This window comes from Musa acuminata, chromosome BXJ3-11 (genome assembly GCF_036884655.1).
Source record: "Musa acuminata AAA Group cultivar baxijiao chromosome BXJ3-11, Cavendish_Baxijiao_AAA, whole genome shotgun sequence".
NCBI lineage: Eukaryota > Viridiplantae > Streptophyta > Magnoliopsida > Zingiberales > Musaceae > Musa > Musa acuminata.
The window spans coordinates 23,955,945-23,963,105 of record NC_088359.1 but is presented as its reverse complement, the minus strand read 5'-3'; the positions used below and the strand labels follow the sequence as shown (position 1 = coordinate 23,963,105).

Genomic DNA, 7,161 nt, shown 5'->3' with positions numbered 1-7,161 from the left:
TTCGCTCACCGTAACGATTATATTATCATCTCCCTAAACGGAGTTGATTTCTGTTTCTAGACTTTTTTAAATCTGCAATCCCTAGCAAAATGATCAGGTTTACCATAAACAAAACAGCCCCTGCTCTTTGGCTTCTTAAATTTTCTTTAATCCCTTTTGAGGCCAAAATGATTCTCCTTGTTTTGTTTGTCTTTGTTGGAATTCTTAGGCTAATTCATAACATTTGCTTTTATATTGCGAAAAGAGTTCTCACTTTTATCTTTCATTCCTCCTCGATTAAAAGATATTTTTAAATTTACTCTAAAGTGATATCCTTGGAGTTATGCAAAATCTTCTTTTTATACCCTTTCCAAGATAAAAGCAACTTGACTATTATAGCCCCTACTTCAAGAAGTTTGATTTTTTTAGCTTTCAATTGATTAACAATGACATGCAACTCATATACTTATGCCAAGATTGACTTGTCATCCACAAACTTGTAATCAAAATATTTAGAAATTAAAATTTTTTTTGTACCTTCTTCCTCAACATGATTCTTAAATTCCAAAGCATTCCAAATTGCTTTTGTAGATGGTTCCACCGTATAAAGATTATAAAGCCGATCCAAAAGAATTTTAAGAATGTGTTCTCTACACATGACTTCATCTTCATTTCTCTTCTTTTGTTCAGCCTTGACTTCATCGGTGTCATCGTCGGTTGGATGGTTGAAGATTTGGATCAAGTACATAGAAGATCTTCAAAGCAGTCAACATGAACTTTATCTTATCTTGCCAACGGGTAAAATTCGTTCCATTAAAATGATCCAAACGAACAAAATCTTGATTCAATAATTTGATGGTATTTGTGGCTTCCATGGTGAATTTGTATAAAATCACAAAATCTCGTTTTTAGATTGTTGAAAAAATACGATAAAGAAGAGGATAAAAACACTTTGGAAACAAATAACAAACACAAGATCAAGAATACTACAGGAAATATATTTAGGCTTGAAACGTGTATAAATATTTTTCTAAACATGATATTTGTACCCTCTTCTTAATAAGATTGCTATGCGTTTGATGCAAATAGTTTTAGTGGATATGACAAGTCTTTAGAAGATCTGTATTGAGTAAATAATAAAAAATCTTTTAAAAAAATTAAAGATAATTCAATTACGAAAGAGATGTGATTATAATTTACTTTCAAATACAAATTTATAAATATTTTACATTATCTTTGAAAAATAACTACCAAAATAATTACAAACGAAATCATCTTTTTAAATAAATCTTTTGAAAATAATTTTTTTTTAATTTGAACAATTTATGGAGGGATAAAACCCAATACTATTCGAATCCGGATCGTAAAATCCCATGAGTCGATTAGAACCAATCCCAACAACGTCATTTGGTTGAGTTCAGCCGCAATCGAGACCCCGACCTCGCACGCAATAATGCCGTATGTCATGATGCAATAACCCATATAATATCCGAATCATAATCTTTATACCCCAATTTTGCCCCTCTTCGTTTTGATAAATTTCAAGTTTGTTTCTCGTACTGCTCGCCAGGAAGGAATACTGCTGGCAATCGAGTAAATATGATCAAATTGTTGGTTTATTATGTTCCCATGTTTTTTCCACCACAGTAATTAGCCTTTTTTTGAAAACAAACGAAGCAGCCTCAGGAACACCAGACATGACGATTTGGATGCGTGGCGGCACTCCATTGGCGTGAAATCATCTCATCGCACAGGCGGTAAGGTAATTTTGCTGTAGGTTTACCTACAGTCGCGAACCTCCACAGGGATGAGAGATAGCTCTGAAATGACGACCCGGATGAAGCCTCCTCTCGCCGCCGTCCTTGCGATGGCAGTTGCCGTCGTCTCGGTCGCCGCCGCTGAGGTATACTTCGAAGAGCGATTCGGAGGTATGCCCTCTCCATCATTGCACTGGAGATCTGTGGTCTGGTCTCTGCTTCTGCGCTCGATATCGACCCGCATTTCGATCTATCGGTAGTATTTCTGCTTTCGTTGATACGATCTCTCTGTTTTCGATGTGTATTGACTTCGATCTAAGGACGAGTGCTCTTTGAATCTTAGGCCTCGCACTGGGACGCTGATTAATTAGATTAACATTTGGTTTGATCTTTGATTGATCGATTGATGCGTTATCAGATGAACGCGACATGTGTTGGAGTTGATGGAATCGAGAAAATTGATTATTCCAGTTCCTTTGCAGTTGACGCTTCTCAATTTTGCACGCACGGCAGGAAAATTACTGATATTTTAGTTTACCTACATTTTGGTATAGCGGCGGTTCTTCTTCTTGTTCGTTGGTGGTCTCTACTAGGGTTTTAGATGTTAGTGCTTATTGTCTGCTCATGAGCATTGCGTGAAGCTGATCATCATGGCGGCTAGTTTAGAGCGTTCTGACCAAATTCACCAAAAGGTCTGATCGCCTTAAGTCTTTGCCATGTGTTGTGACCTGCTAGATTGTTGTGTCAGAAGATTTGGATATTCGATGCTGAATAACTGTGAGTCGCTTGAGAGTGGATCATTTGTTTGTTTGTGGATTTTGCTTCTAATGCCTGTTGGATGTATCCTTGATTAACTAGTTGTTAGTCTAAATTATGATGCAGATGTTGCAAAGAGATATTTTCAATCCGGTGAAGCTATATTCTTACTATCTGTTTTGGGATTAAGGATTTAGAATAATAGAATAAAGATATGGTTATGCAACAATCATGGATAGAATGGACTTTCATAGCTCTGAATTGAACTGTCAAGTAATTAGAAAATTGTTTCCTGCTAAACATTACTTATATACACTTCTCTATATCCGCATGGTTAATTTAATTCTGCAATTTTTTGTTGCAAAATGAAGATGGATGGGAGAATCAGTGGGTCATATCTGACTGGAAGAAGGATGAGAACATGGCTGGAGACTGGAACCACACATCTGGTAAATGGACTGGTTATCCTGAAGATAAAGGCATCCATCTACAGTTACTAAAGCTCACTGTATGATCCTTGCCGCAGAATTACTGTCCTGAGCTTTGTAGAATATAATTCCACAGAAAAACTGTAAGCATCTGTTGCTATAAGATGCCAGAGGAATTCAAACTACTGAAGACTACAGATTCTATGCCATTTCGGCAGAGTTTCCAGAATTCAGCAACAAGGACTAGACATTAGTTTTGCAATTCTCAGTCAAACATGAACAAAAACTTGACTGCGGAGGTGGCTATATTAAGCTTCTTAGTGGTGAAATTGATCAGAAAAATTTGGTGGAGTGACCCCCTATAGGTACTTCTTACTTTCTTGGATAACCTCCTGGGTAGTAATTGATATTGCACCATCTTTTCTTCCTTGTTGGTAATCTAAATTGATGATCTGCATTTGGAAATTGCAGTATTATGTTTGGCCCAGATATCTGTGGGTACAGCACCAAAAAGGTTCATGAAGTCACATGTGAGACTGACCAGCTAACACATGTTTACACTTTCATTATCTTCCCGTATGCCATGTACAGCATCCTTATTGACAACAATGAGAAGCAAACAGATAGCTTATAGTGACTGGGGTATTCTTCCTCCCAATCATATCAAGGATCCCAATGCCAAAAAGGTAACTGTTGTCTTCATGTGGTTCATCATAAACTATTTAGGAGTGCATAGTTTCACACATAATTAGTTGTCTGATCTCATTGTTCTATGTGACAGCCAGAAGATTGGGATGGCAAGGAGTATATCCCTGACCCCGTGGACAAGAAACCAGAGCCAGTCTTAACTCAACTTCATTAACATTTATCTTTTTTTCTTTTTGGTTGAAGGGTTGAGTAGAATGCCGCTTACCAATGGTTGTAGTTCTTAACTATTTGTAAGAGGGAGATACCGTGTGGCTTATTTTATTTACTATTGTTTGCATAAAGGAGCTATTGAATAACTTTGCATTATGCTGTTCATTGACTTGCAAAAGGGTTTCAAAAGTAAGTTCCAGATCAAACTTGTACTACTATAATTTTGTTCCTGAAATGGGGGACATGTAAGTCAAGGCAAAAATGTCAGTCTTTTATTAACTTATTTGTACATGCATAATCTTTTCCTAACAACCTACACTTACTCAAATGAACATATCATATTGGTATATTTAGATTACATCAGCTATTCAAGTTGCCATCTGATATTTTTTTTAGCAATAACATGAATTCGAAGTCACTGCATTTTTTGCTTGAATTGCAATCATGGCACACCACCTTTCATCAATATCTGCTTGTTAAATGTACTTTTTGACAATAACAAACTAAGTTGATCTTATTGATGAAGGGGTATGATGACATCCCTAAGGAGATTCCTGATCCTGATGCCAAAAAGGTACTGTTATTATTTGGAAAAAAAGAAACTAGTTTGAGGAAGTGGTGTTGTGTCATGTCCGCTGTATCTTCTGCTACTGCATAATTGTTTTTATGCATTTTTTTTGCAGCCAGAAGATTGGGATGAAGAAGAAGATGGTGAATGGATGGCCCCAACCATTCCAAACCCTGAATACAAGGGGCCCTGGAAACCAAAGGTGTACAGAGCACCTCATTCATCAAAGAATCTGCATTAGAGCATGAGAAAAGAATCTAATTTATTATTTTGGTTTCTTTACAGAAAATTAAGAATCTTAATTACAAGGGAAAGTAGAAGGCACCATTGATTGACAATCCGGGTATTTATACTATTTATTTCCTGAATTTGAATGTGCTCTGCCTTATCAGTCAATTACAGTTTAACCTTTAATCTTTTTGCAGACTTCAAGGATGATCCTTACATCTACTATGCCTTCTCCAATTTGAGATATATAGGCATTGAGTTATAGCAGGTAAATCTACTCTTCACCTCACTCGAACCTAGTTTCCTAGTATTTATTTTGTGATTCATTCTTTTTTTGCACATTTCAGGTTAAATCTGGGTCTTTGTTTGACAACATTTTGGTCTGTGATGACCCTGAGTGTGCAAAGAAATTTGCCAAAGAAACATGGGGCAAGCATAAGGATGCAAGTGAAATTTTTTTTACTGTTGTTAAAATCTTATTGGAGTCTAAACTGCTACAATGACTTTTGGTTTGCCTCTTGCAGGCTGAAAAGGCAGCATTTGATGAGGCTGAGAATAATAAGGAAGAAGAGGTATGTTGGCAATTTCTTTTCCTAAGAAGCTTTTTTGTCCAATATCTCGTTCTATTACATGTGCCTAATTTATCATCTTATTTTCCTTGCAACAATCATTCCATTATCTTTTGAAGTTTACATGAGCTGGACCAGAAAATACAGTGACTCAGATGTGAATCTGTTCCTTATATGGTTTAATTTAGACTGTTATATTTTGTTCGTTTAATGGATGAGCAAATGAACTTTTAGACAATTTTATTTGTGTTCATCATAATGGAGAACAAATGAGGTTCAAAATTCTTAATTATTTAATGTGATGATAAACTTCGATGGTGTTAATTTTTGTTTTAAAATTTTGATTTTGAACTCCCTCTTTATCTCTTATGAGGTTTGAATGTTTTAGGAGCTGACTTGACATCTACTTGACCTTACACAAGCTGCATTACAGTTTGCACAAGTTGTTGAAACAGTGGCCTGCACTAAATGCAGAATCATACACCTATTTCAATTTTGTTATAACCAATTTTGACTGGTTAGTTCTTCGCATACATTCTAATCTGGTTTCAGTCACCAATAAACTGACAACCTAAATGCAATACAAGTGTCAGAATTTTGCTTGTTGGATGTCTTATTTGCTTTTCTTGGTTGCCCCACAATAAATTTGCATGTTTGATGTGGTGGTCTTTATTGTTTGATCTATGGGGAATATGGAAATGTGTAATTTACCTTGCCGTTTATTTGCTGTTTTAGTGGGAATTTGTTATTCAACTGAGATTTATCTGCTTCGCTAACTTTCTTATTATTGAGTTCAAGTACTGAATGTGCTGGGTGTATAGTATTAAATACTTTCTAAACAACGCCTTATTCCTCTTATGACAGGAAGCCAACAACGATGACTGGGATATAGATGCAAGTTACTCGCTGATCTTTCTGTAGTTCTTAGATCTTTTGTTCCCTCATTTGATGTTCACTTTTTGCATTGTATGATGATAACAGGAAGAAGATGAGGATGATGCAGAAGATGGCGATTCAAAGTATGATTCAGATGCAGAAGATGAAAAGGAGACTCCTCATGTAATACTCTTTTAACTTTCTTCACTCTGATGCCTTCTGTTTCTCTAAATTCGTACCAGTTAATAGTGTGCAAGTGTCATTGTCGCATCTATATTGTTCTATCCCTGCCACTTGATCTATTCCCTCGATGGTTTCAGGATTAGCTCTAGAGGAAATCGAGAGAGTTTTCGACGATTTTCACAGACGAGTTAATTGGGTAGTATTCAAAATTGCAGTCACCTTGAGAACCATTTCATTTCATGGAGAGAACAACTTGAGCGGAGAGCATTGTTGCATAACCTGTGCGTGTCCTTAAACCTGAACTTTTAGAAGCATTTAGTCCATTTTCCTGATGCAATGAATGGTGTTAAAATGGACTAACGACATCTTTTATTCTTGTCATGTCACCTTTTTTTTTGTTTTGTTCTTCCCTTTCGTGGTTTCAAGTACCATATCAAGCCGGAGATGTTTTCAATTGTAGGTTTGAATTGCATCGACGTGTACTGCTCGGAGGAAACCCAAACATCGAGTCATGTCTTTTTCCCCGGAACAAGGTTATGCCCAAATGCTCTTAATCTCTCTTTTTCCTTTTAGTTGAGATGCTTGCTCATCGTCCTAAATTAGTCTGAATCAATTATAACCATGCAATCCCAGAGTTTGATAGCAACACCGCCTGCTACTACCTCTCCAAATCCTTGTTTTTATATTTTGCTTTCTAAAATGTGTAGTATAGGATGGACGCTTAATGAACCTGAGACGCTGAATTCAAATTTTCCTAGCACATTGTCACGAACGGTCGTTGCACACCCGCAATAACTTCGTTCAACGAATCGTTCGTCGCTTTTGCATGCTTGTACCGAGACATGGTAGCATATTTTGCCTTAGTTTTATGTATTTTTGCTCGTAAAAATGCATGTTCAAATAGGTTGCAACGCTATAGTGCGATCGCTCGCCACGTCGGGCCGAATTGTCCAAAATAG

The 7,161-nt window shown here is 36.6% G+C and overlaps 1 pseudogene; it reads left to right on the top strand.

Moving 5' to 3' along the window:
* Positions 1 to 1,726: 1,726 nt before the first annotated feature.
* Positions 1,727 to 6,656, top strand: LOC103971485 (calreticulin-like; annotated as a pseudogene).
* The last annotated feature ends 505 nt before the right edge of the window (positions 6,657 to 7,161 follow it).